Source organism: Mauremys mutica, chromosome 10, assembly GCF_020497125.1.
Source record: "Mauremys mutica isolate MM-2020 ecotype Southern chromosome 10, ASM2049712v1, whole genome shotgun sequence".
Lineage (NCBI taxonomy): Eukaryota > Metazoa > Chordata > Testudines > Geoemydidae > Mauremys > Mauremys mutica.
The window spans coordinates 40,178,388-40,191,420 of NC_059081.1; the positions used below are offsets into that span (position 1 = coordinate 40,178,388).

Genomic DNA, 13,033 nt, shown 5'->3' on the forward strand with positions numbered 1-13,033 from the left:
CCTGGCCCTGGCCCAACTCCTGCTCCTTGTCCACCCAATCTCTGGACCCTCCTCCAGGGGAGACTCTGGGGCCATGGAGTGCCCTCTGTAGAGTTTGGAGCATGGTAAGACTGCCACACCGAGACAGCTAATCCCACCGCTTTGATCAGAAAGGGGAAGATCCATGAGGGGATCTATGGGAGGATGACCAGGCCAATGGAATATTAGTGAAAGTGAGTGAAGAATCGTAACCTCCCCCAACCCTTGCTGTCTTCCCAGCATCAAGACTGTTTACTTTGGCTTTGAGCACGATATGTTGGCAGTTTCATCCTCCAAACCGTTTACACTACCACTACCAAAGGCTAGAGAGGAGCATGCATATAGTCTAGCAGCCAGAGTACAGAACTAAACGCTAGGGACTCCTGAGGTCTGACTACACTTACAAGGTCAAACCCCTCCAAATAAAGAAAGATGGTAACGTTACCACTATGCTTGAATCTAGATTTACAGATAATCTATGAGATTTAAAAAAAAACATTTTCTCATATACTTTATTATGACTATTGACAAGAAGTGAATCCTTTTGCATTTTCAGAAGAGTATGGCTGAAAGAAGGGAAGTTTTTAAACTCTAAGCTGAACAGATTAATACTCTCATGGACTCTAATGATATTAATAACCCAAGCACAGCATTTGACAGCTGCTAAAGATTTTGTACACACAATTCTGGGTTGAACTCTGGGTCACTAAGATAATCTTTTTGCTTAGTCGTAACAGTGATTTCACGGGTGTGCTCCTTATCAAAATGTACAAGATTTTGGAGGAAATCATCTACCTAGAAAACAAAGAGAAAACACTGTGAAGATGTATTAATCATGTAGCACAGGAAACTGGAGGAGCTTTTAGCACCTGCCACAAATCACCAACCCAGTAGATCTGGGTCAGTTTGCAACTGTATTTCCACAGATGCAGCCAGTACTTAGAGAGGGTCTGGGGAGAGCGTCATATTCACAGTTCAGCCATGAGAGTGAAGCAAACAGAGATAAATTACCAACACTTAAGAAACTACCCAAGGGCACTTAGTGGAAGCCCTTTTTCACAACCCTCCAGGTATATCCACATACTAGAGATTGATAAGAAATGGCCTGAATCTACTTTTGTTAATCGTTTTGAATGTTAACTTAGATAAAGATTTCTTATTCGTGGGAACCTGTTGTTCTTCTTTCTAAACATTCTTTTCATTGAGGTTAATCATGACCTGAATATCCAGGTCGACCCCAAACAAACTTCCTCTTCCTTTTCCATGTTATCAAACGGATCTATCCTGATCCATACACATTGTACATGGCAAATTTAGCTTGAGACATCTAACTAGTGAGAAACAACAGATAGGTTAATAAAGAGAAAATACAAACAAAAATCCCACATAGAGTCCAACTGGATTGTTTTGTATGTTTTTCCTGGCTTTGTATTTTTCCATGTTTATGGGGGGAAATCTTTATGAAAAAAAAATTAAAATAAGAAACCTCCCTCTGAAATTAATGGGAGTTTAAATGAGTCTGGCTGGCAACACATGGCTCATAGTGTCCAGTCCTGCTGTCACTCCACATGAGGAATTCCCATTGAAGCCAATGGGAGGTTAGTGTTCAGGAGGACTGTAGGATAGTGTTTTCCCCTGGCTCCTATTACTATTTGAAGATGGGTAGTGCTGCTTTTTTAAACTCACATTACTAAGTATCTTGGGTATTAGACATGACCTTTTTGTGCAGGTCTGTTCTTTGATCTCAACAAGTCTTTTGGGTAATCTAGCAATTTGCTAACAATAGCCTCAAAGAAAAATAACAAAGCTTTCATTCTACATGCAAGCTATGCAAATACAGTCTTTCTCAATGATGTGTTTCATACTCACAGCTTTAAATGTCTATGATCATGGAGGTATTCTAGCTGTTCCAGAATACAGGAATATATTTCATCTCTGGAGAAGATCAATATTTAATCTGGGTAATGACTGATTCACTACCATGAACCCTACTTGAAACTTAAAGTAATTTATTTTCCTTTTATTCACTGAAGTTTGTTGTTATTGTCTTATAATGAATAATAAGAAACCAAGGTAACTAAATATTTAAAGTTCATTACTTTGCAAAAATGTAATTTATAAATGCTTAATCTAAACAGCCTAATGGTCAATCATTAACTCAGGATTATATAACAACATGACTCAGTTTATTCTCCCAGTTGATAAACAACTTTGTAGCAAAACAAACTGAATCTTCCTAGTAGTCAGATGAATAACCAAAGTGATAGAGCTGGATGCAGAAAGGTTAATAATTAATAATTCTGGCTAGATTTAAACTCTGAATATACAGTAGTCTAATGACATAGTCTTCTTACTTGGGGTTTTAATCTGCATAGGGCCGAATTCCCTCCACTCCCACTGAGAACCTTGTGCAGCACTGGACTCTGAAGGCATGCTTCTGAAAGAGAAACCTATTTAGCAGCTATTGAGGGATGATTATAAGAGAAGCACCTGAAAAGTCCACCTACAGTCAGGGCTTTCAGCAATTTTATGACTAAATGGTCTAACAAATAGGCTAACGATTTTACCTTTTCATTCCAGCACAGGTAGCTTTGTATAACTACCAGCCATTTTCCATTAGTTCATTTGTACTGGAGGATTTTGGTAATATTTTTGGAGGACATGGTTGGTGACATTAAAGGAGGCTGAAACCTGAGCTGGAGCTCTCCCACTCCCAAATGACAGGCAGACTCATACCTAAGTGGTTCAGTGTCACCAGTGTCCTAAGCTACTTTAGCTTTTGAGTTGAATAAAAACAAACTGGAAAATTCTGTTCTGCATGTGTGAAACTTCCCAGAGTCACCATTCTTCACCTCAAAACTACCAAATGATTTTTTTTCACGATTTCTTAGTAGCTTAGAAGTCATAAGATTAACCCAAGCCAAGTCTGATACTTTCTAACTACCCACAACACTTCTGATTACGGCACAAAGGGAAGAGTATTTTCTCTCACACACACGCACATATTGCCCTAGCTCCAAAACCTCTGATTTTGCTCAGACTCTTCAGAAACATTCACCTTTGGATCAAGAATGGAAAATTTCAGCTTCACAGAATTAGTATGGAAAAGATATGCACAACCGGAAAATAGGGTACAGAACGGAAGTTGGCACACAATCTTTATGCACTATGCTAATCTGCTACATGGGACTAGCACAACTTCCTTCACAATCACACTTTCGTCATCCATTCATAGGCATCCACTGTGTCATCTAGCCCTACTCTCAGCATATGCTACAGCTTACCCCATTGGTAGGAATGGTGCTGCCACCGTGTTTATGAAAATTAGATAAGAAATTTGCTAGCATCCATAAGGAATCCCCGTTGCCTATCCTTTGTGCCTTCTGTGCTTTCAGAAGTATTTGTCCCATACTTTTTATGAGTGTGAGGTGCAAACAGAATTATTTCTCTAACATATATCAAACTTAGTACCTCAATTTAAAAATATGATCATCAATGAAAAATCCCCCTTCCTCCAAAAGTTCTGTAAACAAAGCCTCACTGGGATAATATGGGTGTTTATAACAAGCAGTTTTAAAGATGTTGAGCCTCATCCTACAGCCTCTATTTAATCAAAACTCCTGAAGGCTGACTGAGGATTGGGCCCATAAGCTGTAGTCAGTCCATTCATACTGTCCCATGAGACAAGACTTCTACTTTAATGCTGTGCTTGACTGGGCCATAAAGCTTTAGGATGCAATGCTGAGACCAAACCTTTGATGCGTGACGCTACTAACTATATGAAATTCATCAGCATGATAAGCGTTCCTCTTATGCAATATCAATGGCTGCCTTTCTCATATAGTATGAAATTAATCCTTCACCAACAGCAACTGTTTTGCAGTCGCTGTATCTTAGTTCAACAGGCTTGCAGACAAATTGACAGGATGTGTGATAGGGGAAGCTGGAGAAGGCAATCTGGCATAAAGGAAATGAGACACGGTGAATGGGCATACCACAAGCCTCCCTCTACCTCCCTCTTTGGGGTATCAGCAGTGCTCTCACCAGTCCTGCTCAGCAAAATGATGAGCGTTAATACCTTCTTAGCCCCTAACACAGTGAGTGGGAGTTATTTTCCTCTTGTCACATGTGTATTACTTATGGAATTACAGACATCCAAATCAAGTTGAAAACATAGAGCACAATGCAGGGTAGATAACCCCAGCCACTCCCCTTCCGGCTTTATTTGTTGACAGTATTTGACAGCCAGCAAGGTTAAAATATTCTTAAGTTTCAGGGGTGCAGATGCTTGAACTAGTCTGATAATGACAGCCTTTGCTACAACACTACATTAAAAGTACATATTAGACAGAATTTTTTTTAGGTTCTTTTGTTGCAAGAAAACTTTTCTACAGTACTCATCACTGTAGAATCTGGACTTGCAATTTACATCTTGGAGTCTACATTTAACAAGTATATTCTTGGGAAATCGTCAAATATGTCCTATCATTTTTAAGCAATAAAACAGTAAAGGTGTCTGTCATTTAGCCTGAAACATTTTCTGAATTCATTTGACAAACTCCTGCCTTTTCTGTGATCTTTGGCATTTGCTGCAAATATCACAATTAAGCCAGCACACAGCAATAAAGACTTATTTACTTGGATTGCTCCAATACATAATACTTCTGAAACATTCTAACACATTGCTCCCTTATTCATGTACATCTTTGCACTCTTCCAGCTTTGATCCTTTGGAATTTTGCCACTGGGAGACAAAAGGACCAGAACAGCGACAGTCACTTTGATGACAAGAGCAGGTGGGTTAGGGAAAGTTCTCAGCTCAGTCAAATTGAACTAAAACAACACAGGAAGGTTACAGCGATGAATTGTATCAACGACAGCTCCAGAACTGCTCAGCAAGAGAAAAGATTCTATTCACACCAGTTTAGAGAGTGAAGCTGAATTGTTACCCTGTTTAGAGTGGCTAAGGCAGCATTTGTGGCAGTAAGAGCAGGTCCAGCTTTGGCAAGATCATCTTCAGAATCTTGCTTCTGCTTTGTCACTTCTGCTTGAATCGCAGCAACCTGGAAAACATCCCACAACCAGTTCCACACCACACTGTGATGTTGCTGCAGGGTAAACAAGGTCTGGAAACAGACACATTTATGGTTAATTTCAGCCAATGAAATCCTATGACTTGGTATGCACAGGTGCAAATGAGGGCAGAATTTATCCATTAATTTCAATGTCTAGGTTTTATCAATCAGCTACGTTTATTGTATTTGGCATACTTATCTCTCCACAGTCTAAAGGATACTATATCTGTATAAAAGATACAAGCTGTATAAATGATTTGCTTAATTAAAACCAGCATTATGCTGGCATTCCAAAATTTTCCAGGATAGCACTTAAGCCAGAGATGAGGTGCATAAAGAGTACCAGAAACAAATATGATGAATCTCATGCAAATGATCATGATGGTCTAGATTATCATGATGGTCCATTCTAAGTCTATGAATGTGTATTGCAAACAAACAGGTTTTAGGTAACGGACTGAGGCAGATATATGAAATATGTAAAATGCTGAATTCCCTAACATTTCACAGCTTTCATCAACACCCCCTGGATACACAATATGAAAGAATAGAAAGGGGGCAGTGATGACAGCTGTCACCAGCATCAACAAGCCTAACAAACATATGGCATATCAATTGAAAGGAAGACGAATGATCTGATAGCATTAATCAGAACTGGTCCCCCACCAGATGCCACGCCAAGTCACTTGAATTTGTGCCCAGTGCCAATGGTTCACTTGCTGGAAGTTTGGATGTGCATGTTTCTTTGTGGACACAGTCATACTAAAAATGCTGAAATAAATCAATGCAACGTTGCTTTCACTTGGATGTAAAGGCAATTGTAAATGGGTTAAAGTTCAAAGAACAGGAGTAGAACAAATACTACTTGTTCCTAAACATTAGCTGGTAAATACCACATGCAGATGGGATGGGAACGATGTCAGGCCTGACCCAAGGCAACGGTCTTCATGCTCCTGGAAACCACATCAGTTAGGGCACATGAGAAGGAGATGGGATGCTTCCCAAAGTCCCCAGCTACTCTGGGCAAGACAGGACAACTAAATAGGGAAGGCTCAGGAAATCAATCCTGCTTCATGGTTTAACTGTTACTATAAAGACAGTGCTGTAGGGGCAAAAGGTCTTGCTAGAATCTTTCTGATGGACATATAAAACTCCAGTCTGTGCTTGTCACAGGTAAAATCTCTTAGCTAATGAATTAGTCCTAGTGAAATAACAAGGTAAAAGTGTTTTGCCAGTCTGAGACTAGATTAGGATTTGTTAGCAGGGACTGTTCACATGGGACACTCATGTTACTAACAAGTCTGTGAGATTGATTCCCCCCAGCAAGAGGTGGGCAGCAATTGCACCCACATGCATCAGATGGGGCAGCAGCAGCTCAGCATGGCTCACCATTGAGAGAGGCAGTAGATGTTCTCCTCGGGGAAGGCAGCTTTAAAACATGGCCAGGGCTCTGTAGGAATCCCACCAGGAGAGGTTCTGCAGGAAATACACTGAGCGTGCTACCCATGCCATCTCCCAGTTAGTGCTACCTGCTTTTGGAGCTGCACTGGCCAGCTCTTGGCTCCTTGGCAGTGCAGGCTTTGAGGGTGCCTTGAACCACTGGGATCCTCTGCTCTCCCTCAATTTGGACCTTCTACTATTGGGGCCCACAGCCTGGATTTTGCCAGCTGGAGTTAATCAAGCTCTATATACATATGCACATGCATGTGTGTAGATTTGCTCTGATATTTTACATGTGTTTATATGAGAGATCAGCTCAGTCTTGTTTTTATTAGGCGTATCTATATCCTCTGCTCCTCATCATCCACTGTGGCTTTTTCTTCACTATTTCTGTCTATTGTTCTGTTTTGACAATGAGCACCTCAGTATCGTTGCTTCTCAGATGAAGTTCTATCGCCTGAACAGCAAGTTTAGACTTCAAATCTTCCACCAAATTATTACAAGAGAGAACTGGTAATTAAGTTTTAACAAGATTTAAATTATATTAAAAACAGACAGCTAAAAGGAGAGACTGCTTTGGGCTTTATTGTAAATTTGTATAATTATTTTTAGTCCTCTAGAGGATGCATAATTATGTTTCTGTATTTATAAAAATACTGCCCCGGAGGTACCAAAATGAATTTTACAGTCTGTTGATTTGCATATTAATGTTCCTCTTGTGTCAGATATTTTCCTAACAATGAAATGTTCACAGCCATTTTCAAAATGGCCATAGAACTTTACAATATTCCTGCCCCGGTTTTGAAAAAACTGCTCTCTAATGAAAAAAAAGGAGGAAGAACAAGATACCATGGTGATAGGCATGGAATAAAAACCCAGAAAAATAGATAGATAGTGGAACGTACAGAGAACTATACCTATACCAAAACTAGAGAGAACATACAAGTGTAAAGTTTAATTCCATCTCATGATTTAATGTTTTTGGCTCAGTTTACTTTTGTGCATGTGTAGCTAAATATTTAGGCCCAGATCCACAATGGTACTTAGGCACCTAGACACCAGACTTAGGTGCCTCAGTCTCATTTTTAGGCTCCACTGACATCCACAAAGCCCACACCTGGCTGCCACATAACCCTATAAGCATCTAATTTTTTGCTCTAAAAGTTTCCTAGGTGCCTAAGTTTCTGCCTCTGGACATGTGCGCTGCATGCCTCACTCTGTGCATCCAGACACCTACCTGCCCCTGAAGCCATCTATGAGCCAGGCGGAGGAGCATCTAGCTCACTCAGGGCCCCCCACGAGAGTTTTTTGGGGCCCCTGGAGCGGGGTCCTTCAATCACTCTGGGGGCCCTGGAAAACTCTTGCGGGTCCCGGAGCTTCTTCCGCTCTGGGTCCTTCTGCCCCAGGACCTGCCGCCGAAGTGCCCCGAAGACCCACGGCGGGGGGTCCTTCCGCCCCGGGACCCGCCACCAAAGTGCCCCGAAGACTCGCGGCGGGGGGTCCTTCCGCCCCAGGACCTGCCACCAAAGTGCCCCGAAGACCCGCGGCGGGGGGTCCTTCCGCCCCGGGACCCGCCACCAAAGTGCCCCGAAGACCCGCGGTGGGGGGTCCTTCCACCCCGGGACCTGCCACCAAAGACCCCAGGCCCCCTGAATCCTCTGGGCGGCCCTGATCTCACTCATGGGACCTGAGCTGGTAGGCACACTCAGAGGCATTCAGCAGCTAGCTGGTGGTGCTGGCAGTGCCCACCTTTTCACTTTAGCCCAGGGGTTAGAGCACTCTCCTGAGACGTGGGACATGCCTGTTCAAATCTTTTCTTCCCCTCAGGCAGAGGGGAGGAATTGGCCCTAGTGTCCCACATCCCAGGTGAGTGCTCTAGCCACTGAACTATGGGATATTTTGATGTGGGCCACCCTCAGTCTCCCCTGTTGAAGCTGTTGCACTTTGGATAAATACTTAAAGACTCACTGGGTGATAAAGAGAGAATGACTGTAGCCTGGTGGTCTGGGCACCCATCTGGAAGGTGGGAGACCCTGGGTCCAGTACCTCTGCTCCAATGAGTCTTTCATTGTTTCCCACAGTGGAACAGCATCAAAAGAAGAGAGAGAGGAGCCCCACATCAAAATATCCCAGAGCTCAGTGGTTAGAGCACTTACCTGAGAGGTCGGAGTCTCCTGTTCAAACCCTCTCTCCCCTACCATAGATAACTTCCAGTCTGAGGAGGAGATTAAGGGGGACACAGACCTTACTTGTTGCTGCCTCAGAATGGTCTTTAAAAGCTAGGATAGCAAAGGTGAAGGAGGGAGCTCTGAACCTACACACTATTTGCACCACCAGAGCAATGGTAGAGGGGCTCTGGGTCAAGCTCTGGAGCCACGTGGATAAATGTGAACTTTGGTATTCCAAGAAAAGACCAGGAACGGTCAGGGTCCAAAACACTCTACACTGGAAATCGCCTCTTTAAAATTTCAAAAGGAACTCACCACTGGCCTCCACTCTCTGTTTATTTTTGCCTGTTACTTTATATAACATTCATTTTTCATGTCCATAAGAGATTTTCAAAGACACAAACTCCAACTCCCATTGAAAGTTAATGTCAGTTGGGTGCTTATCTGCACTTTGTGCTTCTGAAAATCTCCCACTTAAAATACATATTTTTAAAAAACAGTAATAATAGCAGGATCATACTAATATAGGATCCAACCCTGTGGTCCATGTGTAGGCAAACTCTCATTGACAATCAGTTAATGCAGTGAAATCAATGAGAGATTTTCTTGCATGTGGACTGCAGAATCAGACCTCTACTTAATGGTAATCCAGTTTTCTTAATGACAAAAACTCATTGGGTTTACAGTTTATCTTCGTATGGAACTAATTTATTGCCTACTAAAATAATGTAGTATCACTACCATTGCTTAAACAATCATCTTAAACAGTTATTTGTATTTTAATCTTATATATAGTTTATCATCCAACTTTATAAAGAGATCTATGTAGGCGGTTTTTTATTCACACACACACAGTAGAACTGAGATGTACTTTGTGTGCCAAAATTAAATGAAAAAGTGACAAAGTGACAATGTACAGTCTGTAATATTAGCAGGTAAGGTGAAGTTTATGCAAAATGCGGAGTGTCAGTCAACTGCTGGCACAGGGCAACACTTGTTAGTCCCTAAATGATCTGATTGCATGTTCACAACTACCATTTCCGTGAAGCCTCATTCAAGGAGATATTAATGGCCATTATTGAGCTGCAACACAAAGGTATCACAGAGGGAAAGTACAAATGACACTCTTCAACTGTTCCTTGTAAGCATAACTCCTGAAATGGGATCTTTTGATCTATATTCTCTTATCAGAATGTTTAAAGGCTCAGTAAAAAGGTTAAAACAAGAAAGGATTGAGCTAAATGTTTCTGTTAAATTAAAGGATTGATTGCAAACTGGCTACCATATAATATTGGGGGGGCGGGGGAGAATTAGGTTGCCTATAAAACAAAGCCCAGGGAGGTCTTAGGATTTTATAATGGACAAATGTTTGGGAAGCTGTTTGAAAAAGTTTGCACCTGTACTTTTGCACCCACAACAAACCTCAGGAACAAAACTGCAGATGCGATTCAAAGGGACTCATCCTTACACAGTGCTAAGCGTCTCCTGCAATGCAAAAGTGGGACATGAAGATGCTCAGTATCTTGGAGAATACAGTACTAAGGGCACAAATCACAGCATTTAGATGTCTAACTACCTGGGCGCCTGAACTTCTAAATGCATGCACCTCTAAACGTAATCATGGAGTTATCACTCAGACACTGTTGCTTATTAGTTTTAAAACAAAGTGCAGAAATGCACAATACGTTTGTTGCTGTTTAAAATGTTCAGGTTTTGTTTCCAATGCTATTCAGCTGTGGGTAGACTGCAAGGTTTTCAGGGCAAGGACCTATTTGCTCGCAGCTGCTGTTTGCCCACCAACTGTATAATGTCATTGATAATAATAATAGCTCTGTATAGATAGCTAACAAATAACACAAATATTTGAAAGAGCTACCTGTGAAGCTGTTGTCTGGAGCTTTTCTCTTCTTCCCAAGTAGATTCTGGTAGAGTTTGATAAGTTCCAGAAAGCTCTTAGGAGCTGCATAGTTATGATGTTTTTCATTCTGCTCATACTTGACACTTACTTCATTAACACTTGTATGTGCAAAAGCAATGAAGTGGCTGAAAAGCAAATACACAGAAAAGAATACTTTGTAATATACAAATGAAATCCCCTATTTTAGGATCTAATCAAGGTGATGTTTTGCAAGCAATGTTTAGCATCACTAGTTGATTTAATCTCTCTTTTTCAAGATGACGCAAACAATTAAGGGTCAGTTTGGGGTTGGCTTCTGTGTGCCTGTGTGTGCAGGGGGTGAGATATAAGCAGCCTTCTTCCCCACCTGGGCAGCCGGCATAAGGGTCAACCACAACTGTAGTGCTTTTCTCAAATAGCACCGGGACTGCTCCTATTCTGAGACTCCAGGAGCACAATCCACCCCAAGGGGACAGGGGAAAGAGGTGGGGCCAGGTTTGCAGAACGGGCCCAGTACAGCAGAGGGGGTATGTTGCACCCAGTGAAAAGATGCAACAATAGGCCAAGATGGGGAGCAATCTGCCTCCTCGAATTCCCCAGTGGCAGCACTTTTTACTCTGGACTGTTTGCATTTGGCACAGTTTACCCTAAATGAAGGAGAAAATAAAAGTGCTTTGAGGGGTGTCTGATTTTGCAGAGACAGAGCATTGCAAAGAAACAGACATTTAAAGTCAGATGAGTAATGACAATATGACTATCTATACCTCCTTAGTAAAACAGTTGATGCGATACCCTCTAAACCTGATTTATTACTAGCACCTTGTGCCAGGAGTTTGCAGACCTGGGTAGTACTTGGCTGCCTCATTATACAGACTCTGCACCCTAGACCGTTTCTTTTCTGGCTGGTGTCATTCTGGAGTAATACATCATTGGGTACCATACTAGGTGATGCATTACATGAATACATCAGAAAATCAGCTGGCTCAGTCTCTCAATCCTTGGCGTCCAGCAACAGCTGACTCTGATGATGTATTACACGAACACCCCAGTCTATCATTGCAATACATCAGAGCAAGGCACTGGTCCGAAGGTGTATTTCTCAAAATATGGCATTGCTGAAAGAATCTGTCCAGGAGAAGGAATCTAGGTTAATTATGGAACAGAAGGTACGGTACATTGCTAAGAGGAGGAGGCTTCTTAGCTTCAAATTTTTGATGGTAAAATACAATTTGCATTCAAACAGATTATATTACAAGAGAGGGCCATGTTGTAACTGTAATTACTCAGTTGGAGACAAACCCCACAGCTGGGTCAAGATGCTGCCACCTGTGATGCATATCAGAGTAGGGATTAGGTACAGTTCATAAAAAGTCTCGGTGGGCCTTGTTCTGCCCTTGTGCACAGAGGTTTCCCATTGACTGGGAACACTGCTCGTGCATCTGAGGGCAGAAGTTGGCCCCGAAGTTTCAAGGGAGCCATCTTGGGCTTGAGACTGCTCACCATGAAAAGGGTGTGTCTGTGCCCAATGCCATGTGAGGAACCCACATGAGTCTCATCGGAAGATGATGGACTGGCAGTGGATATGAAGCAGGACTCTTGTGAGGATTGTTTTCAACAGTGGCTCCCTCAAGCATGTTAGAACAGAGCCGGGGACAAAGTTACCAACTATCACTTTTTCAAGTCCCGCTCCTCTCAAACTTCACTGGCATCTAATTCAGGGCTGTCACGTCCTTTCTCCAGACTCACTCCCCATTCTGATAGCCCAGATAACTCCTTACGCAGCTGTGTCGCAGATGGTGAAGTAAGTGTGTTGCGTCTCATCCTACTGCATGGTGGAGGGTGCACTGGCTCCTCCCGTCCCCACACCCACTTGACCCATTTACTCATTGCTTCCCATTGTGCTCAGCTGATGGGAAATACTCCTGTGAGGAACGCATTACTTCCTCGGGATTCAGACACACGAGCAGAGCGCTGATCAGTGTGTTTCACCTGCAGACCCAGTGATAAGAAATGCTTTCCCACCAGCAGGCAGGGCAGCATACAGACACCTACAGTTCTTGGCCTTCTTGCAGATACTGACCACTGGTTAGAAGTATGGCAGCTGCTGGCACTCTTCTCCTCCTAGTGCTGACACTATTACTACCAGACATTGATTCACAACCATGAGTTTGCACCTTTGAATTCCTCCACTGCCTCCTCACTGCCCTACATATCCAGTTCAAACTTTTTCCCCAGCACACCTCTGTGACTTCATCTCCTACTGAATGCCTCTGCCCTCCTCCACTGATGACAGCCTTCATGACCTTTCCTTCTTGTCGGTCTCACCCCTGTCTGCATGTCTTTTACAGTGCTGCTCCTAGGCTTGGAACACCCTCCTATATCAGAGTTCATCGGCTCACTTACCTCAGTCCCTTAATTTATTTCTGCTGTATTAC

At 42.5% G+C, this 13,033-nt stretch overlaps 1 pseudogene; it reads right to left on the reverse strand.

Moving 5' to 3' along the window:
• Window positions 1-13,033, reverse strand: part of LOC123378727 — a 215,328-nt pseudogene that overhangs the window by 48,762 nt on the left and 153,533 nt on the right.